Source organism: Dama dama, chromosome 13 (assembly GCF_033118175.1).
Source record: "Dama dama isolate Ldn47 chromosome 13, ASM3311817v1, whole genome shotgun sequence".
NCBI classification, from domain to species: domain Eukaryota; kingdom Metazoa; phylum Chordata; class Mammalia; order Artiodactyla; family Cervidae; genus Dama; species Dama dama.
In genome coordinates, this window is record NC_083693.1 from 67362829 (window position 1) to 67389949 (window position 27121).

The window sequence follows — 27121 nt, forward strand, 5'->3', positions numbered from 1 at the left end:
CCCAGGATGGCTGAGTCCAGAGCCTTTGTTCTTAAACACCACGGTGCCACCTAGCTTCCATGCCCCTACCTGTACCCCCCAGAACCTCTGAGGTCATCTTCTACAAGCATCTAAGCTCCAGGAAGATGACTGCAGCATGGAAATCTGGGCCTCTCAGCTTAAGAATCTAGACCTGGAGATCATAAACTGAGTCCTGAACTGCTGGGCAGCCCAATTCTGTCGTGCCCAGTCACTCTGGCCCTCTGCCAACCCAGCTGCCCCTGGCATTCAGCTCTAGAATGCAGAAACTTCAGGATCCAGACCCAAGTAAACTCCGGCTCCCACGGCAGAACCTAGAAGCAGTCAGAGCCCGGTGTGCCTGTTCTGCCAACCTGGCCCGGGGCCCCGCCACAGACTGACCCAGAGCCCTGGCATGGGGCTCACTCCCTTTCCTGTGACACGCTCGCCTTTCCCGTGACACGCTCGCCTTTCCCGTGACTCATTTCTGCCCTGCCACACACAGTTTCCACCCCTACTCGCTCCCACTGCTCTCACATTCACAGATGGAATTTCAGGAAGTGAGCAGGCAGCTGGTTTTAATCCCAGAGCCTCTTCCACGTGGATTCTGGGACCTCTTTTTTGTTTACTAATTATTGTCAGACAATGTTGCAGAGAGGCCAGGGCGCAGAGCATCGTTCAGAGCACCAGGATGGTCCTTGGCCCTTCTCTCTCACCTGGCATTCGTGAAAGGTGATTCTGAGAGCAAGTGTGTAAAAAGCCGGGGCTGGAGGGACTTCCCTGGTGACCCAATGGTTAGGAATCTGCCTGCCAATGCAGGGGTCATGGTTCAATCCCTGGTGGGGGAAGATTCCACATGCCTGAGGGTAACTAAGCCTGTTAACCACAACTACTGAACCTATGCACCTAGAGCCCATGCTCTGAAATAAGAGAAGCCACCACAGTAAGAAGTCTGCACGCCACACCTAGAGAAAAGCCCACGCAGCAACAAAAACCCAGTGCAGCCATAAATAAATAAATTCCAGGGGCCGGAACTCTCCACAACATCTTAATGGGTCACTAGACCAGCAATTCTCACATCATCATATTGAACTTACAACTACCCTCCAAGGTAGCTGAATCTAGAGTTGGGAACAATTACTGGGCTTTATCCCATCAGAAGTAACCACCAGCTTGGGGAGATTAGGGACTGGATGGATCAAAGCCACACAAACAGCAGGGCTCCACAGTCCATCCTCGTCCAGGGCCTTGTAACTGTTAATACAAGAAACGCCATTTAGGAATAGGGTTGTGGGGTCCACTTTACAATTCTAGCCACAAAGGGGACAGGCCAAGAGTTCCCACAAAGGGGATTGCTTTCAGGACAAGTGCTCTGTCATCACTGATAAATGGTGTTTTGGTACCACTGTTCTCTGGCCCACCCCCTTTGCCAGGCAGCTGACTATGAAACAGTATTTCCAATCACTCTGAAATTAACAAAACCCAACCGCTCCATCAAAAGGCTCAGTGTGGAGGACCTAGGATTTCTACCCAACAAATGCTGCCCTGCTAACCTGGCAACGCATGGTCAAATATGAACGTCTGGGAGGGGAGAGAATGGGCAGGGCAAGAATCAGAGAATGAGCGACATAAAACTGGAGTGCCCACAGAGGAAAAGCGTCCCTGGGCAAACCAGCGGCTCCAAGGGGTGGAGCTTCGGATCCTCAGGCCAGGTATGATTGGCTCAAGCTGCCGGGAGGACAGCCAATCAGAGGATGCGAAGCGGAGGGCTCCCTGCCGGCATCCTAGGGAGCATCCTACCTGCTTCCGGCAGCGCGGCAGGGCGACCAGAGGCCGGGGAGGCAGGGACTGGCCATCAGCTGCGGTCACAGAGCGGCGGTGGGCGGGGCATCGGGGGACTTAGTCTGGGCCTGGCAAGGACCCTGAGTGCTGCAGACCGCAGGCATGAGGATGGGCAGGCCAATCAACGCTACCCAGGCGGACTCTGATTTGGAATCAGGAGCTTTAGGTAAGTTTTGGTTTTTCAGTTTTGGTGAGTCAGTTTTGGCCACACTGTGGGTCGTGGCCCAACCCCAGGCCTCCGCAGTGAAAACGCCAGCTGCACTCCCGAGTACCCTGTAGATGGACTCTCCAAGGGCCTAGAGAGAGGGCTCCATCCGGCCCATGGCAAGGCGCATCCCAGGTACTGCCCCAGCCTCCAAGGCGCCCTGCCTGAGAAGGCCTGGCCAAGCGGGTGGAGAGCTTCCAGGATGCTGTGTTGGCCCCTTGTCCCTGCGCCTCCCCTCCCCCTCCTTGCCCACTGGCCCAGGGCAGTGTTCTCCGTGGCAGGACGGCAGTGACAGGTGCTTAAGACCCCCGCCCCCAGCCCGCCGCCCCCAGGCCTCTCTCTCATTGGCCCTGGGAATCGAGAGTCCATGCCAAGCCCCCAGCGCCTCATACCTTCTCCTCGGGTAGGAACCTTCCCTGAGGACGGGCAATTCCAACAGTTACTCCTGAACCCCCCAGACTTGCCCTGCCTTCCTGAGCAGCCCAAGGGAGCTGGTTCAACCACAATGACCACACACACTTCCTGTGGCCCTCAAACCCGAATAACACGTCAACAGACCTAAATGTCCTTTGACAGATAAATGGATGTGGCTAGAGATGCGGTATATATTATATATATTATATCTAAATCTACATATGCCATAGGATATTACTCCATCATAAAAGAGAATGAAATAATGCCATTTGCAGCAACATGGACCTAGAGAGATGATCATACTAACTGAAGTAAGTCAGAGAAAGACAAATATCATATGATATCTGTTATATGTGGAATCTAAAAAATGGCACAAATGAACCTATCTACAAAACAAAAACAGACTCACAAACACAGAACAGACTTACAGTTGCCAAGAAAGAGGGTGGGGTTGGGGAGGGAGTTTGGAGTTAGCAGATGAAAACTATTATATGTAGAATGGATAAACAATAAGGCCTTACTGTGTAGAACAGGAAACTAGATTCTACATCCTGAGATAAACCATAGTGAAAAAGAATATTAAAAATGTATATAACAGAAAAGCATATAACTGATGCCTGTGAACTGTGGTGTTGGAGAAGACTCTTGAGAATCCCTTGGACTGCAAGGAGATTGAACCAGTCCATCCTAAAGGAAATCAGTCCTGAATATTCATTAGAAGGACTGATGCTGAAGCTGAGGCTCCAATACTCTGGCCACCTGATGCGAAGAACTGACTCATTTGAAAAGACCCTGATGCTGGGAAAGATTGAAGGTGGGAGAAGGGGACGACAGAGGATGAGATGATTGGATGGCATCACTGACTCAATGAACGAGAGTTTGAGTAAGCTCCAGTTGGTGATGGACAGAGTTGGTGATGAACAGGGAAGCCTGGCATGCTGCAGTCCATGGGGTGGCAAAGAGTCAGTCACGACTGAGCAACTGAACTGAACTGATATAACTGAATTGTTTAGCTGTATAACAAAAACTAACAGAACACTGCAAATCAACTACACTTCAATTAAAGAAACATATAGCTATGAAAAAACTTGTAAAAAGGAAGATTATGGCTGCAATAATATACTTTTAGAACCACCCTTATCAAGAAGGACTTCAGAAATGAGTACTTTCTACTAGGTGAAAATGTCTCTCAATTCAAAAGCATTGCATTACAATATAGGATTTCTAATTCTTGTTTGTCTTTATTAGATAAAAATTTCAAAATTTCTCAGAGAACTCTTGGTTTTTGGAGAAAACTTCCTCATATCCTAGTCTGAGGAACTCTGCCCTGGAGGATGAAGCCAGCACTCCTCAGGGACCCTCAGGGATGAGGCTCCCACCTAACTTACAGCCCTAACTCACCAGGATGCTCCTGGTCTCTGAGCACCAGCTGCAGCACAACTGCTGAAGCTTCCTCCCAAACCCCAACACAAACCTCCTTCTAGCAGACTCTTCCCTGTTCTTTCAAGAGTCAGTTCACAACCAGTAAAAAGGAGAAACCTTTCCAGCCTCCTTCCCCTGCAAAGTAACAGCTCCCTCTCCCTTCCCTTGGGTCCCCGCAGGACCCTATGCATGTTGTCAATTACAACCTGTTTACTAAACACTCTAAATTTTCCCATGTTCTCCTCTCAACAACCCCAGGAGGTAGGTAAAATGATCAGTGTCATCTCACAGTGAGAAAGCTGGGGTTTAGGGAGGCAAGCCATGGATCCAGGACAGGATCCAGAAGTTTGACCTCACTGTTCGTGCTTTACTATTCAAAAAGTGAAAGTGTTAGTTGCTCAGTCATGTCCAACTCTTTGGGACCCCATGAGCTGTAGGCTGCTAGGCTCCTCTGTCCATGGGATTCTCCAGGCAAGAATACTGGAGTGGGTTGCCATTCCCTTCTTCAGGGGATCTTCCTGACCCAGGGATTGAACCTGGGTCTCCTGCATTACTGGAAGAGTCTTTACTGCCTGAGCCACCAGAGAAACCCTTTCTGTTCATAACTATTGGCACAAACAAGTTCTCTGAAGGAGGGCAGGGTTGGATTCATCCTACTGATTGATTGCAGATGGGGTGGCCTTTATTTTTAACAGTTTAAAAATAATTGGGAGTAAAACTGATGAACAATAAACTCATCTCTTAGAAAAGACCCTGATGCTGGGAAAGACTGAAGGCAGGAGGAGAAGGGGACAACAGAGAATGAGGTGATTGGATGGCATCACCAATGAGTTTGGATGACATGAGTTTGAGTAAGCTCCAGGGGATGGTGATGGACCGGGAAGCCTGGGGTGCTGCAATCCATGGGATCGCAAAGAGTCGGACACAACTGAGCAACTCAACAACAACAACAAACACATTTCAACTGTACAATTTGATAGTTTTAACATCAGTTCAGTAGCTCAGAGTCCAACCATCTCATCCTCTGTCATCCCCTTCTCCTCCTGCCTTCAATCTTTCCCAGCATCAGGGTCTTTTCAAATGAGTCAGTCTGTCGCATCAGGTGGCCAAAGGATTGGAGTTTCAGCTTCAACATTGGTCCTTCCAATGAATATTCAGGACTGATTTTCTTTAGGATTGACTGGTTTGATCTCCTTGCAGTCCAAGGGACACTGGAGAGTCTTCTCCAGCACCACAATTCAAAAACATCAATTCTTCAGTGCTCAGCTTTCTTTATGGTCCAACTCTCACGTCCATACATGACTACTGGAAAAATCATAGCTTTGACTAAATGGACCTTTGTCAACAAAGTAATATCTCTGCTTTTTAATATGCTATCTAGGTAGGTCATAGCTTTTCTTCCAAGGAGCAAGTGTCTTTTAATTTCATGGCTGCAGTCACCATCTGCAGGGACTTTGGAGCCCAAGAAAATAAAGTCTCTCACTGCTTCCATTGTTTCCCCCACCTATTTGCCATGAAGTGATGGGACCAGATACCATGATCTTAGTTTTTTGAATGTTCAGTTTTAAGCCAAATTTGTAACATATATACCTTTTAGTTTTAACATATGTACCTTTAAAACCACCACCCCAGTCAAAGATAACAAACATCCATCGCCATAAAAATTTCCTGATCCCATCTAATCACCACTCCCTCCTGCCCACACCCTGTTCCAATCAACCACTGATGTGCTTACTGTCACTAGAGGTTAGCTTGCATTTTTTGGAGATCTTTACTAAACGAAATGACATATATATATACATATAGTGAGGGGGGTGGGGGTGTGGTTCTGGCTTCTTCAACTCAGCACAGTTACTTTGAGATTCATTCATGCTGTTGCCTTGTATCAACGATCCATTCCTTTCCATTGCTAAGTAATATTCCATAGCATGTGGAGACTCGCCCATCGACTGTTTTTGTTCTTACCAATAAAGCTGCTCTGAACACATGTGTATGGACATTCTCTTTCATTTCTGTTGCAAAAATACCTAGGAGTGGAGTGACTGGATCTGATGGCAGGTACATGTGTACGTTTTTAAGGAGCTGTCACACTATTTGCCAAAGTGGCCACACCACTCTTCACTCCCACCAGCAGTGTGTGAGAGTTCTCGTTTCCACAGAGCCCTCGATGGTCAGTCTTTTTCATCTTAGCCCTTTTAACTGGCCGTGATGATATCTCCTCGTGGTTTTAATTTGCAGTCCCAAACGGCGAACCATCTGATTGCCTTTTGTGTTTGTTCTTTAGGACAGCGGTTCCCAACCTTTTTAGTGCCAGGAACCGGTCTCATGGAAGAGAGTTTTTCCATGGACCTGGGTGAGGGGTGGTTTGGGGATAATTCTTATAAGGAGCTCTCCACCTAGATTCCTTGCACTTGCAGCTCACGGTAAGGTTTGAGCTCCTATGAGAATCTAACGCCTCTGATCTGACAGGAGGCGGAGCTCAGGCGGGACTGGGAGTGATTGGGGAGCAACTGTAAACACAGGTGAAGCTTGCTGGCCCTGCCACTCACTTCCTGCTGTGCTGCCGGTTCCTAACAGGCTGTGGAGCAGTAGGGTCCATGGCCTAGGGGTTGGGGATCCCTGCTCCAGGACAACTTCCTAAGCTCCAGACTGCACTCAGCACTTCCCAGGCACCTCCTCCTTTAAGACTCCTGTGTGCCCAGCGCTGGGCCCGCCGACTGGAGGCTGAAGGAGTAAGGAGCTGAGTGATGGGGAGACACTAGCCAACAAGAACCTGCTCCAATTTCAAGGGCGCTGCCAGCTGACTCCTAAACCAATAGCCCAGAGTGTGGGAAAACAGATAAACAGAGTCCTTCACGTGTGCATGGGGCTCTCAGAGCACCCCCAAAGCGGTTCTGTGGGCCCCTAATTCCATGCTTCTGTGGGTCCCTGGTTCAAAAGGAACCTGGGCGTCTGCTCAACGACTCGTGTGCTGCCATGGGGTCTCTTAGCATCAGGGATGGAAATCAACAACTTCCACCAGACTCTCAGGCTGCTGTTCTCATTTGAACGTGAACTGTGTCTGGGACTGGCCCCTGATCATCTTGATCACTGCTGTCTTGATCAGGGCACTTGAGATAAACATTCACACAGAGTCAGCGCTCACAACTATACATGAGCAGATACATAAATCTAGAAAATATCAAGACTACTATTTACCACCATTGGCACTTAGTAGGTGATTTATAATTGCTAGTTCTGTTCTTTTTTATTAGAAGGAAGAAGTGTGGAGCCAGAGGGGCATCTCTCTAGCCTTATTTGGTTCTTGATATACACAGGCTTCAGGTTCAGGGAGACTGGAAAAAGGCAGGGATGGGGGGAGGGTGGACATCAGCACAGACTGCTAATCCCCTAATCAGAGCCTTCCTTCAGGCCACGGCTGGGGACAGAGCGGGCCCCGGGATGGGATTAGGGAGCCCTGGGTCCAGTGCTGGCTCCACCACTCAGCGGCTCCCAAACTCCAGTCTTCCTGTTGGTCAAGCAAAGGCAAGAACTGCCACCTGACTTACATCCCATCAGAGATGTGGGAGCTTGAAAAACTGAAAAGTTGTTCTGAACACATCCAATTCACCTTCAGACCTTTTTTTTTTTTTTTAACAGAATAGCAGTTAGGAAGGAGAAATACATGCTGCCAAGAAGCCCTGCTTTATTCAAATGCACAGAACTGTAATAATGATCCTCAGGCAACCTGCAGGCTAATTGTACCAAGTTACCACGTTACAGCACATAATAGCCAGGGGCTATAATAACCAATTGTGAAGTGGGCCTAGCATATTGGAGTCAATGCTACACTGTTCCAAGCTCCAAGCTACAGTTCCAACCTGTAATAACCAGAGACCTTAATAAGAGCTGCCTCCTTGTGCCAGGCCATGTTCTAAAACATGCAATGTTTTAGAAAGAAATAGCCTACCAGAAAAGTATTAATATAGGCCCCATAGTGTAGATAAACTCCAACTTTGAAAACTCCAGTACTTTGGCCACCTGATGCGAAGAACTGACTCACTGGAAAAGACCCTGATGCTGGGAAAGATTGAAGGCAGGAGAAGAAGGGGAAGACAGGATATGATGGTGGGATGGCATCACCGACTCGATGGACATGAGTTTGAGCAAGCTCCGGGAGTTGGTGATGGACAGGGAAGCCTGGAGTGCTGCAGTCCATGGGGTTGCAAAGAGTCAGACACAAACTGAGTGACTGAACTGAACTGACTGTAGATAAGGGCTTCCCTGATAGCTCAGTTGGTAAAGAATCCGCCTGAAAAGCAGGAGACCCCGGTTCGATTCCTGGATCGGGAAGATGCACTAGAGAAGGGATAGGCTACCCACTCCAGTATTCTTGGGTTTCCCTTGTGACTAAGCTGGTAAAGAATCCACCTGCAAGCACAGAGATGTTAAATCCTTTCCCTAAAGCATGCAGAGCAGGATCGAAACTTGAGAAGCTTGGCTTCGGAGCCTTCTCGTACCGCCTTTCTTAAAAACAATTTTATTTTATACTGGAATATAGTTGATTAACAATGTTGTGTTAGTTTCAGATGTACAGAAAAGTGATTCAGTTATACATATACATGTATCTATTCTTTTTCAAGTTCTTTTTCCAATTAGATTATTAGAGAATATTGAGCAGAGTTCTCTGTGCTATACAGTAGGTCCTTATTGTTTTGTTTTGTTTTGTTTTAAAGCAGTGTATACTTGTTCATCCCAAACTCCCAGTCTACCCATCCCCGCACAGAGCCTTCCCTTTAACCACAGCGCCTTGCCTGGAGACAAGCGGTCAGCAGCCGCCTGGTCAGGGCCTTGGGGCTCATTAGATGATGGTAAGAAACAGCTGCGGCTGGAAGGCAGATGAAAGGGCTGTCACGTATACTATACAGCTCACCCTGCTGTTCTCAGATACCGCCTAAGCAAGCATTCACATTTGGGCCAGGCCTGCGGCCCAGTCCGCTAAGCTGAGTTTTGCCGCCCACCCCCGCCCCTCCTTGCTCCTGCAGCCCTTGATACACAGGGCCAGCCAGCACGCCCAGCTCCACCTTTGTGGATTGTTGATGTTTGTCTTTCCATCAGACTGCTGCTCTCAGGGGCGGAGGCCGTGTCTCACCTGCTCTGCATACCCAGGGCTGGAGCACAGACAGCAGGGAGAAGGATAGCAATGATGCTTACTAAGTGAGCCTGACACTAACTTTCTTGGAAAAGCAAGGCTGGCTCCCATGGGGCCAGGCCAGGATAGGGAGTTCCTGAAACTCTCCCAAGAGGCCTAGCGACAGACACCTCTAGGAGCCAGTGAAAAGCACTGCGGAAACCTCCCTGCATTTCACCACGTAATAGCTGGACCACTTCTTGGGGATCCTCTTATCTAGCTGTGCCATTTTACAGATGCGGAGACTGAGGCCTAGAGAAGGAGAGAGACCCACCCAAGATCTTGCCGTAGCTCAGTGGCAGAGTTATGGCCAAGACGCATCTTGGAATAAAAACATCCTGGGCCTCTGAAGGAAAACATTACATTTCTTCAAAATAACCCACAGATAAGAAACAATCAGCTCTCATATTTACAGATAATTCATTTTCAACAAGTGTTGAAATTCAGTGGGGAAAGAATAGTCTTTTTAACGAATGGTGCTGGGACAAATGGATATCCACATGCAAAAGAATGAATTTGAATCGCTACCTCACACTATATAGAAAAATTAACTCAAAATAGATCAAAGGCCACACTGTAACAACCCAAACTATAAAACTCACAGAAAGAAACATAGGTGTAAATGTTCATGACCTTGGATTAGGCAATGGTTTCATAGATGTGACACCAAAAGTACAAATAACAAAAGAAAAAAAATAGACAACCTGGACTTTATCAAAATTTAAAACTTTTGTGTTTCAAAGGATGCCATTGAGAAAGTGAAATGACAACCCACAGAATGGAAGGAAATTTTTGCAAACCATATGCTAGAAAGACAAAAACCCCAATTATGAAATGGACGAAAAATCTGAACAGACATTTCTTCAAAGAAGATGTACATATAAATAGTCAATAAGCATATCAAAAGATTCTCAATATTATTAGACATCAGGGAAATGCAAATTCAAACCAAAATGAGATACCATTCACCCCGATAACAATGGCTATAATCAAAAAGACAGACAATAACAAAGTATTGGTGAAGATGCCAAAAGTGGAACACAACTGCTGGTGAGAATGCAAAAGTATAACCACTTTGGAAAACAGCCTGGTAGTTTCTCAAGTGATTAAACATGGAGTTAGCATATGGTCCAGCAATTCCACTCCTAGGTATACTCCCAAGAGAAATGAAAATATATGTCCACCCAAAAACTTGTACACAAATGTTCATAAGAACCAAAAAAGTAGAAACATCTCATATGCCCATCAACGTACAAATGGATAAATGTGTTATATTCACACCAAGGAATATTACTCAACAATAAAAAAGAATAGTGTAGTGACGGGGTTACAGCATACAGGAACCTTGAAAATATGATGCTAAATCAAAGAAGCCAATCACAAAGGACCCCATATTGTATATTTCCACTTATATGAAATGTGTAGAACTGGCAGGTCTGTAGAGACAGAAAGAAAATGAGTCCAGCCTAGGGCTGGAGTTGGGTGGGTGGGGGCATGGGCAAACTGGGGATTGTATAGGTTTTGGGGGGGAGGTAATAAAGATATTCTAAAGATGATTGTGGTGATGTTTGTACAGATTTGTGAATATACTAAGAGGCATCAAATTGTGCACTTCAAATGTACCCATTTAAACTGTATATTTTGAGTTATATATCAATAAAACGATTTCTTTTCTTAAAGAAACAATCATGACTTCCCTTGTGGTCAAGAGGTTAAGAATCTGCCTGCTACAGAAAACAATAAGATTCTGTAAAGCAATTATCCTTCAATAAAAAAATAAATTTAAAAAAATGGTGAAATTCATTAAAAAAAAAAAAAAAGGATCCACCAGCCAGTGCAGGGGACACAGGTTTGATCTCTGATCCCGGAAGATTCCACATGCTGAGGAGTAGTTAAGCCCATATGCCACAACTAGAGAAAGCCTGTGCAGCAATGAAGACCCAACCCAGGCAAAAATAACAAAGTAAATTTAAAATAAATAAAGCCAACCTTTAAAAAAAAAGAAATGCAATGCTTTAAAAAAAAAAAGAAAAAAAGATGCTGTGTCAGAGAGGCGGGTGGGGGGAGCCTGAACAGCTCAGGATCCAAAGGGGCGCACCAACCTCAGTGTGGGCACTAGAGAGTGGTGAGGGTCTGTGAGCAAGGGAGGCGCAGGCTCTGGTCAGCGACAGACTCACAGGCAACAGAGGGCAGCCTGTGCCCAATTATCCGGACACGATGTTGCCCTGCAAAGGCTCCTAGCAACCTGGCACCTTCGCTCACCTGCTAGGAAATACCCTGTGAAGTGCCGTTTACCCTCAGGCATTGTTTTTATTGGAAACCTGCTCTTCCACAAAGAAACCGGAGTTCAAGTCCAAGGATCTTTTCCTACTAGCAGCTGACTGCACGTGCAAACATCTGATGAGGGTGTCTGTCCCCGATGCCGGTCCCCACGGGCCCCCCCAGCAAAGCCCCCAGTCACGCACCACAGCCAGTGCTGTTTGGTGGGTGACCCGTGCTCCGCCGGCTGCCCCCTGCCCCCACCCCGGGTCATCCGTGACCCTACGATTGCCCTGGGTGTCAAGGTCCTCACGAGTCTTGACCGTTGGATGCCAAAGGAGGCCCCTGTGCGTTGGGGAAAATGTCACCCAGAGTTCCCATGAATAAGGCTACCTGCTGGGTGCCAGGCGCTGGGCAGACGTGGTGCATCAATTACCCACCAACCCCCAAGGAAGGGGCGACCGTACGACCTCACAGATGGGGAAACTGAGGCTCAGAGGGGCCGGCTCTCGGGCTCAGGCCAGACAGCTACTGAGGCGGGAGCAAGCCCAGGCCTGTGGGGCCCCGGCGGCTGTACCATGCTGCAGTGACCCGAAAAAGGAGGAAGTGAGTCAGGAAGGCGAAAGGAGTGGGGGTTCCTCTTTGAGTCAGAACAGGATGGCCCATCCCACACTCGACTGATGCGGAGGCGGGGGGTGGGGGTGAACCCCAGTGGGTCAGACCAACAAGGCGCCGAGCCCAGGCCGGGCCCTCTGAGCATGCCTGAGATGAAGCACAAGCCAAGAGCTGGGCCTGGCTTGCGGGGGCTTTGATGGGCCTGGTGACGCCAGGCCTCTCAGTGTAGGCTCGAAACGAATCAGATCAGTCAGGGACACCAACCAGGCTGCAGGAACCTGACCTGGGCTTCCAGGAACTGGCCGAGAAACACCCAGCTCTCTCTGGCTTATCCCTCTTTGTGTCCGCCACTCCATCCACCTGTGGCTGATGATGAAGGTTGTGCCCTCAAAGGACCCCAGTCAGCAGGCAGAGGGAGGCGACCACCTCATCTCACCCAGAACCAGCCCCGGGTCCTCTCTGCTCCAGAGGTCGGGAAATGCTCAATTCCTTTAAAGACAAACCTGGTTTCAACACCCGCTCTACACCAGACACTGGTCGGCGCTGATGATCAGAGTGGTGAATAGAACCGAGCAGATCCTGCACCTTTAGGTGACCTAACAGCTCAGGCTGGAAGGTGGGCACAGCGTTCAGAGTGTTCTCAACACACGAGGTCTCCCTCCTGCCCACTTCTCCCCCCAGTCTCTACAGCACAGCATTTCTCAGCCTGTGACCCTCTGAAATCCACTGGCTCACTTCCCAAATGTCCCGCGAGTGGCACTCACTAAATTCACTTTTCAAAATGTCTCTGTGGACCAGAGGTTTTAACCTGCCTCTCCCAACAACCCCAGGTTTCCCCAGTGGCTCAGTGGTAAAGACTCCACCTGCGATGCAGGAGACATAGGTTTGATTCCTGGGTCGGGAAGATCCCCTGGAGGAGATAATGGCAACCCACTCCAGAATTCTTGCTGGGAAATCCCATGGACAGAGGAGCCTGCCAGGCTAAAGTTCATGGGGTCGCAAAGGGTCATACACAATTGGACGACTAAGCATGCACCCCCAACAACAGGTAGGACTCCTGAGTTGGGCTATGTAGGCTCCGTGGGCCCCTAAAATTTCACACAGCATTTTGTGTTTATGTTTGTTCTCCTGGCAAGATCTACAGGTCCCATCAGCTTCCCAAAGGTCCCTGACTAGGGCTACACCCAGCCCCTGGTGTTAATTATTTACATTTCTCCTTGTAAATGACCCAGAATATTCCCTGGGGAGGACGTCACAAACTTTCCTTAACCATCGCCATTTTGCTGGACGGTTACATCCCATTCTGGTTGTTTCTCTCAGTTCAACTAGAACATTTGCCAATTTATCACCAATTTAAGGTTCGAGCAAGATCAGTACTCCTTTGGCCACAAAGGAGAGCCTCATCTATTCTTGTATTATCCCTCCCAAACAGCATTTTTCTGACCAGAAGGCATCATTTTTTTCTTCAGTGTCAGCAGCTAGCCTTCTTTTGGGGGCTGTTTTCCACTGAGAAACAAAGATTGTGGTCATGTGGCCGTAGCTGCCTGGCATGTAATAAGGAAGACCAGGGACTAAGCAAATCTGAGTGATGTGGGGTGGTCTGGCTGGGCTGGGCTGGGCCGGGCAGGGTGGGGCTCACTCCTGGTGAGTCACTGGGCTGGACATCCCCCTCCACCCCGACACAGTCAGAGTCACAAAGGCCTGCCTCTCCCAGGACTCTTCCCAACAGCTCCCAGGAGCATAGACTCAGAGTCAAGCAGCAGAGCAGGTTCAGACCCAATCCTGCTGCTGAAAAATTTGGCGGATTTGACTCTTCTGACTTCACTTTCCCGTCTGTGAAATGGGAGTAATAATACTATGAACTTCTCATCATTGGTCTGATTGAGTTATATTGATAAACAGCACTGGTAAGCAGTAGGCATTATTTGAAGTGTTTTAGATAAATACAAATCTGCAAATTGAGGGGGGAAAAGATGTCATTTAACTGTCCAGCAAAAAGAAAACGGTTAAGGGAATTTGGTGACATCCACCCCATGGAATTTTCCGGGCCATTTACACTGAGAAATGTGATGTGACTGCTATGGAATACTGCTGTGCCTGAAGAGAAAAAAGATCATGCTTCAACTTTTTACAGTGGCCAAGACATGGAAGCAATCTAGATGTCCATCAACAGATGAATGGATAAAGAAGATGTAGCATACATATACGCACAGACACACACCCACAGACACAATGGAATACTACTCAGCCATATAAAAACAGTGAAATAATTGTTGGCTCAACATGGACGGACCTAGAGATTTATCACACTAAGGCAGACAACAACAAATTCCAGGTGATATCACTTATGTGTGGATTCTAAAATACGACACAAATGAACTTACTTATAAAACAGAAATAGACTCTCAGATCTAAAAAAAAAAAACAGCAGTAACCAAAGGGGAAACAGAGGTGAGGGATAAATTAAGAGTCTGGCATTAGCAGATACAAACTGCTATATATAAAATAGATAAGTAACAAGGTCCTACTGCATGACACAGGGAACTATAATCAGTATCTTGTAATAAACTATTGATATGATGGCAAAGAATATGAAAACGCATGTACATATTTATATATACATAAGTACATACACTGGAGAAAGAAATGGCAACCCACTCCAGTATTTGTGCCTAGGAAATCCCATGGACAAAGTCTGAGCCTGGTGGGCGACAGTTCATGGGGTCACAAAGAGTCAGACACGACTTAGCAACTGAGCACATTTATCGGCACACATAACTGAATCACCTCCCCAACAGAAACTAGCACAACACTGTCAATCAACTATACTCCAATTAAAACTCTTTGCTCCCTGGACCAGGGGTTGCAAACTTTTTCTGGAGTGGGTGAGACAGTAAATACTTTAGGCTTTGAAAAGCCAGATGGTCTCTGTCACAATTATTCAAATTTGCAGCTGTAGTGTGAAAACAGCCATAGACAGTATGTAAATAATGAGTGTGGCCGTGTTCCAATAAAACCTTGCTGACAAAATCATGTAGCATTTAGACAGTGGGCTGCAGTTTGCCAACCCTTGCTGTGCAAATTGTACAAAAACTGTGTCAAAAAAAGATAAAGACTGAAAGGAACACGAGAAAAAATAAGAAGTTCTCTTAGAGCCCTGGAATCACAGGTACCTTTTTTACATGTTAATTTCTTTTAAGGTTGTAGTAGCCACTTTTCAGAAAATTAAAAAAATTTAAAGCTGTGTAAAAGCTATCAATGACAACAAATTAAGAGATTTCACACTTCCATTAGACTTTTAAAAATAAGTTAAAATGGGGAAGCCCAGCTTTCATATTAAGCTGCACAGAAAAGGTGGTCTGCGAAGGGTGGCCAGTGTGGGAATGAATCTAGCTTCTCCATCTACTAGCTGTGTGACCCCAGGCAAGTTTATTATCCTCTCTGTTCCTCTGTTTCCTTGCTTGTAAAGTGAGAGTATCAGAGGCACCAACAAGCATGCAAAGGCTGGCCACTGAGCCTGGGGCACAGCAGACCCTCCTTATAAAGCACCACCTCTCAGATCCACAGGACTCAGGCCAGACCGTGCTCACCGTGGTCTCTATCATCCCCAGGAATGAGGTAAGCTTTACTCCCAACTAAGGAAAACCCCTCCTATGGTTTTCAGGTTTGGTTTACAAAAGGATACAGGGCAACTCGAACTCCACTTTCATTTAATAAATCATACCCCACAGGATTTCCCCTGGCAGTTCAGCGGTTAAGACTGACTTCCAAGGCAGAGGGTGTGGGTTTAATCCCTGGTCAGGGAGCTGAGATCCCAGATGCCTTGTGGCCAAAAAACCAAAACATAAAACAGAAGCAGTGTTGTAACAAACTTAACAGAGACTTTAAAAATGGTCAAAAAAAAAAAAAATCTTAAAAAAAAATTTTTTTTAAGTAAATAGCACCCCAGTTGTGAGAAGAACAGTCTAAGGAAGGCAGTTGGCATTAGTTAATTAATGTTAGTTGCTCAGTCGTGTCCAACACTGGGACCCCATGGACTGTATAGCCCACCAGGCTCCTCTGTCCATGGAATTCTGCAGGCAAGAATACTGGAGTGGGTTGCCATGCCCTCCTCCAAGGGATCTTCCCAACCCCAGGATCGAACCCAGGTCTTCTGCATTGCAGGTAGATTCTTTACCATCTGAGCCATCAGGAAACTAGGTTTGTTCCAAATGGGAGTTTTCAGAGCAAGTGAGTTGTTGGAGCTGCACTGGCTGAACCCGGGAGAGACCCACGGCCTTGTAGGGGCTCAGGCACCAGCCTGCTTCTTCCTGGCCAGCCTTGAGGAGGTAGAAGGCCCACAGTCCTCTCTTTTTGGCATCTAAGGTTCAGAGTCACAGGCCTTTCTAACTTAATCCCTCCAGGGCTCCACAGCCCACACCTGAGAAAGTCCACAATGCATCCTGGGAAAGTTGTGGTCCTTCTCCATCCATCTCTGCAGCCTCACCTCCCACCTCCTCTTTCTGAGCCAACGCTCCCCGGGGCTCCTTGTATACACCATGTGGCTTCTCCCCTCAGTGCTCCTCTTTGCCGGCCAGCATTCTCTCATTGGCGCCACATCGCCACCTCCAGGAAGCCTTCCAGGATTTCTTCAGAGGGTAACAGGCTGGGAACTAACACTGTTGAGCATCTACCAGCTGTCAGTCCCCGTGTCAGGCGTTTGTTTGCACACAGCTCATGGAGGTCTCCCAACTCCCGTTAAGTAAGAATGGCGGTCTTCTTTACATAAAGAAATCAAGGTCCAAAGTGCTTACATGACCTGCCCAAGGTCACACAGAAGGCAATCCAACAGTCCTTCAGCAGAGACCGGGAGTTTAAAACCATCCCCCTTCTGCCGGAGCTGCAAGGCAGTGTCCGCTGAAGAGTCCAGAAGAGCCCAACCTCTGCACCACGAACCCCTGCCTCGTGTCTGGACACCTCAGAGCACCCTGAGACCTTCCTCCAGGAGTCTTTGCCTCCCTGGGGTCCAAGGGCAATCGTTAGCAGGCTGTGCAGATTATAATTAGCACAGGCCGGTTCCTGCCAGAGCTTCAGGCGCCAGATTCACGATGTATTTCTGTAAAGCCAAGGGCATCGGCCCTGGGGACTCGCTCTCTGGGGGTAAGGCCGGGGAGGGCACCACGAGGGGGTCAGCCACGTCCTTGTAAAGGCAGAGCTGCCCCCTTGGACGTCAGCACCAGGAACTACCAGCACCCAGGGAAAAGCCACGGGGGGCCCTGGGGAACAGCGTGTCTCCCGGGGAAGCGGGGCTTGGCCCTCCTGGACGCCACTCCTCCCGCCTGAATGGGCCTGTGTCTGGGGCTGAGCTCCCCGTCAGCCCCAGCAGACAATACCCTACTGCTGTGTGCAGTCCCAGACTTATCTCCCTCCTTATGGCCGTGATGGGAGGGGGCTTAATCCCTCTCCCCGGAGGAAGCTGGGCTCTCTGACAATCCCTGAGCAGAGCCCCCGGCCCACCTCCTGCTGCCGGGCAAGGTCACCCACCCAGCGGGGGAGAGGGGCGGTCAGCACGTGAGCCTGGCTCTTTGAACTCCCACCACAAGGGCCCAAGGCAAACACCCGGGGCTTCCCCCACCAGGCACAAAAACACCACGTGGACTTCTAAACTGCATTTCCTTCCTCTTGCACAATGCTGGCTTTGGTGGATTTTTTTTCCTTTTTGATGTTTATTTATTTCTTTGGTTGCATCAGGTCTTAGTAGCGGCCGTGGGGATATTTATTTCATCACGTGGGGTTTCTCGTTGCCGCACACGGACTCTCTAGCTGTGGCTCTCCAGTTCAGATGCTCCATGGCAAGTGGTACCTTGGTTCTCCGACCAGGAATCAAACCCACATCCCCTGTGTTGCTGGGTGGATCCTTAACCACTGGACCAACAGGGAAGTCCCCTTTAGTGGATTTTCTTGCAGGGACTGACGGCCTACCAGCTTTGCATGAAAGGTAAATGCCATCCTCCTGAGTTGACCACACTCAACAGTAGGGCTGCCACCACCCAGGGGAAGGTGCGTCCTTTTTGCGTCCACGGGAGGCAAGCCACATGCGCTGGGCCTGAACCACTTCCCCTCCACGGACCTGCGGCCTCCAGCCCACCAGCAGCTGGCCAGGGCTGGGTGATGCTGCTTCTCCTTTGCATCTTCTTCAGAGCAGGTGACCTCCGATGGGGTCTGCTTACTTATCGCTTGCTGGTTGAAGGCTGCTGATTCTAGAACCTTCTAGAATGTAAGTTCCATCAGAGCAAAATATCCAGTTGTGTCCACTCTCCCATCCCTCTGTCTAGGATAGCGTCTGGTGTGCGGTAGGCGCTCAGCAAGGAGGTTGTGAGCGAATGAATGAATCTCTTCTATGTGCATCCAGCGCCATTCATTTGTTCAAGAAACCTTTCCAGGTGCCAAGTGGTGCAGCAGAGAAGACACGAAGCTAGGATCTTCCCCTGGGGAGCTCACCACGTGTCAGGGGGAAAGATGCACGAACAGAGAAATTACGGGGTTAAGGTTCTGCTCACAGGGGACACAGCGTGGTGAGACTGCCGAGGGTGGGAAGGGCCTGCAGGACAGGGAACAGCACATGCAAAGTAGCAAAGCATGAACTGGCTTCCGAGTAATTTTTTTTTTTTGGCTGTGCTAAGTCATCATGGCTAAGAGCAGGCCATTTCTAGCTGTGGCAAGCAGGGGCTACGCTCTCGCGGTGCACGGCCTTCTCACTGCGGTGGTCTCTCTTGTTGCAGCTCCAGGGCCCAGGGCACGCAGCCTTCAGTAGTTGTGGCATGTGGGCTCAGCCGTGGTGGCTCCCAGGCCCTAGAGCACAGGCTCAGTAGTCATGGTCCACAGTCTTAGTGACCCCTCGGCATGTAGGATCGAACCTGTGTCCCTGCCTTGGCGAGCAGATTCTTAGCCACGGGACCACCGGGGAAGTCCGCAGCTGAGTGCATTGTCCCCAGCGTGGAGGAACTGAAGGCAGAGACCCTCAGCTCTCAGTCCTTCATCCCTATAGCATTTACTAACCGCTCTGTGCGCGGGGACAGGCAGGGACCGCCGGAGGACAGGATGGCTCCTGCCTTCACATGCTCACAGACGTGGGGACAGCAGAGTCCTTCATCTTTTGTGCACAGGGGCTCACTGCCCATCATGACCCAGGCTGCCCAGAGCTGCAGTCAGGATGGCAGGACTCTGACTATCTAGGGGGACCCACCTGTCCTGGTTTGCCCAGGGCTTCCCTGGCTTTAGCCCCTAAACTCCTGGATCCCCGGAGACCCCTCAGTCTTGGGCAAACTGGTCACAGTTCCACCTGTATGTCCCCTCCCAACACCCCTCCCCCCACACCCCCGACACCCCTCCCCCTCAAACCTCTCAGCCACTCACAGGTCAGGGCTGGGTTTCCACCAGCCTGTGTCAAGCACAGCTTTTCTCAGGTGGCCGAGAGGGAGCAGAGGCCACAGTGATGGGCGAGCCCAGGGCCTGTGTGTCCTCCCTCCTCGGATCAGTCCACCTCCCCCAGGCGCTGCAGGCTCTCGGATCCCTTCACTGCTGCCCTTGTCTGAGCTTTATCGCCAGAAGCCTCCCCGATCCAAGGTCAGGCTTCCTCCCTAGGCTTCCTTTAGTACTCAGAGACCCACTGTAGGCGCCCAACACATGTGCTAAGCTCAAGCAACAGGCAGCTAATGTTGCCTTTTCCATTGTCATTTTACAGAAGCGAAAACCAAGGCATAAAACTGGTCAGGAACCCACCTCTGGTATTTACTTCCCAAGACCCTAATGATTCCATTCTTCATCCTGCCATCTAGAACCTTCCCCACTAGCCCTGCAGAGACACACACCAGATGTTCTCTTCCAAGGGGACTCAGAAAAACTTAAAAAATCTTGCACGGATGCCTATTTCCAGGCTGGGGCTTCTAAACCAGAGCTCCATGCAGAGCAACAAAATACCCCCTAAGATATTCACAGAGCCCCTCGGCCTGGTGCCTCCCCAAGCTGCTGGAGGGTCGTGAGGTCCCCTAAATGAGACTGGTCTCCCCAAGAATCTGAGGCACAGTATGGAGGAGTTACTAGAGTCCAACTCTAAAGGAAAAGATGATTAAGTTAACCATCTCCAACAAGACCCTAAAGAAACTAGATTTATTCTCTGCTCTGGTCCCTGCAAGGGCGTCAAATAGAAAAAGCTAGATAGATCTTTCAAGACACCATCTTCTACTCTACCATTTATTGTTAGCTTGCATCCTTGGACGAGCTCTGTAACTTCTCCGGGCTAAGCCACCTGCCCAAGTTTCCACAGCCAGCCCAGGAGTTCTCCCATCAGTTTCCTCCCCTCTTCATGCTAGACCTGATATTGCTGACAAACGAACTAAGTAACCAACTCTCGGCCTCCTCCTCCATAAAGTGCCAAATAAAATCTACTGTGCAGGGTTGCTGATAAAGGAATAAAGCGTTCCCAGCCACCTGTACTCTTGAACTCCATGGAAGTGAAAGGAAATAGCTACGGCTAACCTTTCTGAAGGGTGTGCTCCATGCCAGGAGTGAGCTAAGTCTCGTAACACTTATTTCCTTGATGTGGTCATTCTCACTACTATTGCCTCTCTACAGATGAAACTAGTGAGGCTCAGAGAGGCTAAAGCTTTTGAGCTTTTTTTAAAGGCTTTAGCCTTGAGATACTGAAACACTTGAGAAACTTGATCAGGTGGAAGAAGTTAATTACACGATGACCAGTCTGTAACCATGACAGAAGTTGATCTATCTTCCACAATTCCCAGTACTGACCTCAAGAAAATGGGAACTGGGAATTCCCTAGTGGTCCAGTGTTTAGGACTCCACACTTTCACTGCCAATGATGCGGGCTCCATCCCTAGTTGGGGAACTAAGTTTCCACAAGCCATGTAGCTTGCCAAAAAAAAAGAAAGAAAGAAAGAGAGAAGAAAGAAAAAGGGAACTGACCCTGGAACTGAAAATTAACTGTACTTAAATCAGTCAAGATAATGTTGATCAGACCATCACATGACCACTTTCAAGATGATTGTCAGAGCTGACTGTACTGCTCTGCATATAGCCCCCCACCTCATGTGCACCTCTGAAACCCCCCCTTTAGAAGTTTCTGCCCCTGGTCGACAGTTCTTTGGGACATGAGTCCACCTTCTCCCCAAGGTTGTCGGCTTCCTCTAAAAAGCATCTTTCCTTTTATACAATACTTGTCTCTCAGTACTGGATTCTTCAGGGATGAGCAGCTGAAGCTGAGTTAGGCAACAAGATCATGGTAAGTTTGCACTCACCAGGTTTGCCAGACCTGGTGCCTGCTGATAGCAAGGTCTCCAGGAAAATAGCCCTGGTGGAGTGCTAGACCTGGTTTCAATTCCTGGGTTGGGAAGTTTGCCTGGAGAAGGAAATGGCAACCCACTCCAGTGTTCTTGGCTGGAGAATCCCATGGACAGAGGAGCCTGGCAGGCTACAGTTCATGGGATCGCAAGAGTCAGACACGACTTAGCACTATCTTCTTTGGAGTACTGGATGGGGAACTCCCCAGGTTTCCTCTCGGATTGAGGGAGGTAGTGATGGACACATGCATTGCAATAGAGCACTAGGTGAACTGTCTGGTGGCGGGAGGGAGGGTCACTGAGTAAAGTAAGACAGTGGGACCCTTTTGCTATGCATAGACACCCTCCAGTCCACTCCCCGGTATGAAAACTCCCAGGTCATCTGTCCGTCTTTTTAGGCAGCTATGGTGAGTGCCCCTTGGATCTATCAGGATGTCAGGCCTTGAGGGGCCCTTCAAAGTCATTTAGTTCCATGTTTTCACACATTTTGGCCATTTGTGTATCACATCCATGATTTGGGCCACATCTGGGGATGCCTGCACTATTTATTTGTAAAACATTTAACCCATTGAAACTTAAAATTATTTTAAGAGAGGACCTTTTATTTTTACCTTAAATAGAAAGCCAGGGTGACAATCAATTGCCATGCATAGAACATCAAAAGGAATAAATGCAATGAGTATAAACACAGTTTATATAACTCTATCTGGTAGTCAGGGCATGGAGAGAGATGGACAAGTGTCAGAGAGGTGTCAGACCGGACCAGCTCCACACCGAGATGGTCTCCGTACAAAATCCAGTGCTTCCCAACCATTCTGGTGCAAAGCACCACATGGGAAGCTTTTACAAAATACAGATAAGCAATCCCAAGTCCAGAGAGTCACCCATTAGCCTAAGGTGGCATCCAGGTGATTATAAGAACATCAGATAATCAGAAAGATTAAAAGAAAAAGTCAAAAGGAAGATGGAAAAGGGAATTACATCACCTGTGCTCTGAACTTGCGCCACGGGCATCCTGTAAATTATAGGTAGCCCCTGCCTCCCGCATCCAAACTCAGAGCTCTGACCTAGTTTGAGCCCCTGTGCTGTATTGAGAAGTACCCTGAGGTCGGGCTGGGAGTAGGACAAATGGAACTGGAGTGGTGACATTGACTTTTTTCCCCATAGTTGATTCTATGAAAGAACAAGATTGCATTGGCTGTTAGGAATGGCTGGGCCCTTAGGAGGGAAAATGAAAGACTGAGGAATGCTGTCTGCACCCTGTACACCCTAAGAGTCCTCTGAAGTGGACAGCCTCGGCTGGGTCCACTCCAGCCGCTCACGCACCCACGGATGGGCTTCGGCCAAGAACACCTGAGCCTGGGTTGACTCACCAGTAGCTGCGCCAGATCCAACGAGCCCCAGTGCCAGGGTGAAGGCGGGGGAAGTGCCGAGCTCACTTCCAAGTGACCCACACAGTCACCAAAGTCCCCTCCCAGCGAGGGAGCACCGGGGCAACAGGGAGTGCTCAGAGAGGCTGGAGAAGGAAATGACTGGAACCAGGACTAAGCACCAGCGTGGAGCTGGGAATGCCTCGTCCAGCTGTGACCACGTCAGGCCCTCACAGCAGCTCTGCAGGGAGGGTATGACCAGCCCCCTTGGACTGTCGAATCAGCCAGGCCCACGGGGCTTATGTGACTTGCCAAGACCACACTGCAGGTGGCAGGACCAGGGTCCCAGCCCAGGTCTGTCTCATTCCACCATTCCAGGCTGTTGGCCCCACACCTCAGGGCAAGGAGCAGAGGGAAAATCAGGCAAAGTAGAAGGTCTAACTCTCCACTGCATAGGAAGGCAGGTGACACCTTGCTCTGTGGGCTAAACCACTGATTAAGGATCCCTTTGCAGCTCATGACTCAGGCTCACACATACCAAGCGCAATTAGGAGTGTAGCACGCGTGCCCCCACTTTACAGAGAAGGGGTATTAGTTGCCCAGTCGTGTCTTGACTCTTGGCGACCCCATGGACAGAAGCCCACCAGGCTCCTCTATCCAAGGGACTCTCCAGACAAGAATAATGGAGTGGGTAGCCATTCCCTTCTCCAGGGGATCTTCTCAACCCAGAGATCAAACCCACATCTCCTGAATTGGCAGGCAGATTCTTTACCATCTGAATCAGGGAAGCCCAACCGAGAAGGGTATTGAGGCCCCAAAGGACAAAATTAAAGGGTTCACTATGGGCCCCCTCCCAGCTCCCCGAGCTTTGCGCTGAGACATGGTCCTAGGAATGGGGCGGTCTAAGGCACCCACCTCCCCAGCCAGACTCCTCCCGCCCAGGCCAAGGACATGTTCATCTCACTCAGGCGAACTGAAGGGACGTGGCTGCCCAAGGAGAGCGGCTTCCAGGCCGAAGGGCCCAGATCTCAGCCGCAAACATGTGCCTCTACAGCTCCTGAAGCAAAGTCGGCTCCAGCTAGGAGGTGCTTCCAACAGCAGACAAGTAGAGGAGCTTCTGGGGACCACCCCTCCCCTCCTCAAGGGAGCACGTCGCCAAGCAAAGATCGAGGCCTTCAGGTGGTTTTATCCAGAAGGAAGTGGAGATGAGACACCACAGAATTGACTTCTTCAAAAATCCATGTCCTAAAAATACTTCTGAGCAAAGTTGAGTTTGAAATCAACAAACAGATAAATAGGCAAGTTATGCAAACCAGGCTCAATGGCTGCCTGGTTCTGAGGAAAGGAATTTAACCCGGCAACCCCAAACTGGCTCACGTCCAACCTACGACAACCGCCGGCTTGTGGTCACCAAGTTCTCGACAGCTCTCGGGTCCAGGCTGTAAAAGGGTGTGGGCAGTGCAGGGTGCTCCAAGGCGCGCCCCATCTCTGGGGAACCTGTGGCATTCGTGGACCCTTATGCTGGCCACTCAGGTTGGATTTCCTTTGAGGAATGGCCTGGCAATGTGAAAGCCTTTGGGGATTGCTGAGAAAGAACTAGAAGCCTGGTAAGGAGGCCCGAGCTCTGGGTCTGACTCACCACGTCCCGCCCAGAGCGCACGCCCAGCCCGGAAAGGCCAATGTAGGCTGATGCCTGAGCCCTGGGATCCGATAATCTGAGTTCAGTTCCTAACTCCGCTGATAGCTAGCTGAGGACAGGTGAGTCAACCTCATTGTAAACGGTACTATCGGAGCACACATCATGGAACTGTTGAGAAAACAGAGAAAACGCAGTCTTCAGGAAGGGGCTGCACGCGTGGTGAGTCGCTTCAGTCCTGTCTGACTCTTTGCAACCCTATGGACTGTAGCCCTCCAGGCTCCTCTGTCCATGGGAGTCTCCAGGCAAGAAAACTGGAGTGGGTTGCCATGCCTTTCTCCAGCAGATCTTTCCGACCCAGGGATGGAACCTGCACCTCTTATGTCTCCTGCATTGGCAGGCGGGTTCTTTGCCACTAGTGCCACCTGACAAGCCCTTGTAAGGGCTAAACGGATGCTAACTGACAGATAACCAGGTGAGGCAGCTCACAGGGTACCCTGACTCCATCAGCTTAGACCTTCATTCATCCATTGATCCATTCATTCTTCCATTCCGTAAAGGTGTGTCGAGCTGCTACTATGACCAGACAGCTCTCAGGACAGAAAAAAAATCTCACCCTCCAGGAGTCTTCAGTTAGATGAGATAGAAGACAAGCTCCATGGTAAGTAAATAACTTAGATAACTTCAGGTAGTGATAAGCGCTAGAGAGACAAAGAAACAGGGAGATAGGGCAGAGTGGTGTGGGGGTTGGGGACTGGGTAGGCTTACCGGGTGGGCAGGACAGTCTCCTGGAGTGTGTGGCTGTGGGTGAGATTTCCATGAAAAGGAGCAGCCTCCCTGAAAGGTCTGGAGGAGGCACTCTTTAGGCAGAGGGAGGAGCAGGAAGGAAGACCCAGTGGGCAATGCTGGGCATGCTGAGCAGAGACAATGAACAGCAGGTCTGTGTCCCAGAGAAGCCAAGGGATGTGCCCAGAGCTCCGAGGCCAGTCCCCAGAGAGGCCAGGCAAGTGGACTGTTCTCCAAGGAGATGGCAGGAAGAGAAGAAGGGGGTGACAAGGCAATGAGATGGTTGGATGGCATCACCGACTCAAGGGACATGAGTTTGAGCAAGCTCCGGGAGTTGGTGATGGGCAGGGAAGCCTGGCGTGCTGCAGTCCATGGGGTCACCAAGAGTTGGACATGACTGGGCGACTGAACAACAACAATCAAGGCCCTGAGGAAGGCCACAAAGGGAGCCGGCGGGTGCCACCATCTCTCCCCAGCCTCAGGTCACATCTCCGGAACCCACCTTTCTCTTCTGTGTCCTGGGAATTACTCTGATGTGCCCTGCCCACTTCATTCAGGGGTGCTGTGAGAATCAGCTCCCCTCAAGTTTGTAAGATCTTATTTTATGTTGTAAAGCCTTTTCATTAAATAATAATAAGCCCGCTCTCTCTGGCTGGGATGTGAGAATAAATAATCCTGTGACCCTGCCTTCAAGGAGGTCCTAAGCTAGTTGGGAATCAGACATGAAAAATGAAAATTATCTATCACGTGTGAAGTGTAATGAGACCATGAAAACAGAACCTGTCTGAATGGTCGAGGATGGCTTTTCGGAGGAGGTGAGGTCTAGCCAGGTGTTCGCTGGGGAGGTAACAGCTGGGCAGAGGTAACCGCGGTAGCATAGGTCTGGAGGTGGTAAAGACGAGGATAGGTATGGGACCTCCTGGGACCTGGAGGCAGCCCAGTGGTAGAAAGCATGAAATGTCAGCCCGTAGGCTGGAGGCCTGGGACTTAATCCTTAGGTCAAGGGGCTCACTGGAAGGAGATAAGCAGGAATCACCTGATTAAGTGACCTGGCCTCTCCTGGTGGGAGAAAGGGGGCAGACTGTAGCTGCCAGGCTGAAGGTCCCCAAACACCTACTGCGAGGCTGTGGTTCCTGGATGAGAGGAAACATCCAAACTTTAAGATACCTTGCTCAGTCGTGTATGACTCTTTGTGACCCCAAGACTGCAGGCCACCAGGCTTCTCTGTCCATGGGATTTTCCAGGCAAGAATACTGGAGTGGGTTGCCACTTCCTACTACAGGGTCAAGGCGCCTTAGAGATCTTCTAACTCCAACCTCCCATTTTAAAGGTTAAAGAGCAGGAAACAGAGACTGGCCCAGGTGAAGGTCAAGTAGGTCTGTGAATGGCAAGCCCTTCGCATCATCACAGACAGGCCAACTCTTTGCAATAACAAGGAAAGAGGCCCCCACCCCCACCCCACCCGCTGCAGTGAGTCAGTCCTGCTGCATTATTTCAGCAAATGTCACTAGGGAGGTGTGCACACCTTTCCAGGTCTCACATAAAACTCCTGACTTAAGAGTTCAACCAAAAAAAAAAAAAGGAGTTCAACCAGAGGCAGGGCCCCACCCCGTGCCCACCCCAACCCACCCCCGCCAATTCCAGGTGGACCTAACCCAGAAGATCAGCCTCCCCATCTTCACCGTGCAACCATCCCGAACTGTGTTACAACAAGCAGACGTTTAGGGAAGGTGGTTGTAGGGGAAAGGGTATGGGTCCAGGGGCCAGAAGACACCGTCTCGGGTCCCAGATGGGCCCTGAGGCATGTAAGACACTTGGGCCAGTCACTGGGCCAGTCACTACTTCTGGAGACTCAGTGGCAACTCAGTTTCCCCAAAGGTAAAATGATGGGCTCCTGTGAGATTATCTCTCAGGTTCTGGCTGGTTCTGGCATTTTTTTATTCTCCAGTGCAGCTGTTGCTGCTAAATATTTCTTGAACACTGCACACTCACGCTCTCCAGGGTCGCGCATTAAGGGTTTGTTTCCTAGTCTCTAGGCTACCTTCCTTATGTCAAGTTCTTTCATCAGGT

At 49.5% G+C, this 27121-nt stretch overlaps 1 protein-coding gene and 1 long non-coding RNA gene across 3 annotated transcripts in view; one reads left to right on the forward strand and one right to left on the reverse strand.

Moving 5' to 3' along the window:
- SYNE3 (spectrin repeat containing nuclear envelope family member 3) overlaps positions 1-27121 on the reverse strand; it is a 106018-nt gene that overhangs the window by 72898 nt on the left and 5999 nt on the right. The gene's annotated exons all lie outside the window — the stretch shown is intronic.
- On the forward strand, positions 13643-26491 carry LOC133068216 (uncharacterized). Of its 2 annotated transcripts, XR_009695472.1 has the most exons (4): positions 13643-15093; positions 15394-15542; positions 22427-24740; positions 24826-26491. It is a non-coding gene; the product is annotated as an uncharacterized LOC133068216 (long non-coding RNA). The 2 variants fall into 2 exon arrangements; XR_009695471.1 differs by having other exon boundaries at positions 22427-26491.